This window comes from Penaeus monodon, chromosome 22, assembly GCF_015228065.2.
Source record: "Penaeus monodon isolate SGIC_2016 chromosome 22, NSTDA_Pmon_1, whole genome shotgun sequence".
NCBI lineage: Eukaryota > Metazoa > Arthropoda > Malacostraca > Decapoda > Penaeidae > Penaeus > Penaeus monodon.
This window is the reverse complement of record NC_051407.1, coordinates 6,574,827-6,575,511: the sequence shown is the minus strand read 5'-3', so window position 1 is coordinate 6,575,511 and position 685 is coordinate 6,574,827.

The window sequence follows — 685 nt, the reverse complement described above, 5'->3', positions numbered from 1 at the left end:
GATACTTTGGTATATAGTAAATTGTGCTAATTCTCTATAATGAGACGAAAAGCTTTTGATTCGTCTCTGTTATGGAGATCACTGAAAGGATATATTCCCAGATATGGAGAACAATACTCAGTATAAAGCTGGAAAAATTGTAAACAAAAATGAATAAAATAACCCATGGGCGTGCACAGATAAGACTTAGCCGGGTAGTGCTACTATTCTGAAACTATCTATCGAGAGACGTGCAAGGTTGATTTTCTATATTTCAAAATACTATATGAAGGTTTTCGCCATGACAGAATACAGGAATACACCTTTCTTTGGAAGCATCACATTTATATTCAAGTTTCATTGACTTTCATTCACATTAATAGTTCTAAGCAAGAAAAAGCGAGAAAGAAAACAGGCAAAAAGATGAATGTATTCCACCAACACAAGATATGTAAAGAGGAGTATCGTCAATTTAAAAAATATATGAAAATGAATAAATAAAATCGGCTTACAAAGACAAACAATGTACAAGCCTTACATCCGACATTGTTCGAGTCCCCAGAAAAGGACAAAAATAAAATAGGAAAAAAGTGATTATTCTGGAGCCCCGATGGATTAGATTTTGTCATCTCCATATTAACCAGGAAGACTGCTGTGGTACGGCAGCTCTTAGAAAAAATTATTTCAAACCTGTTTGTGTTTTCGT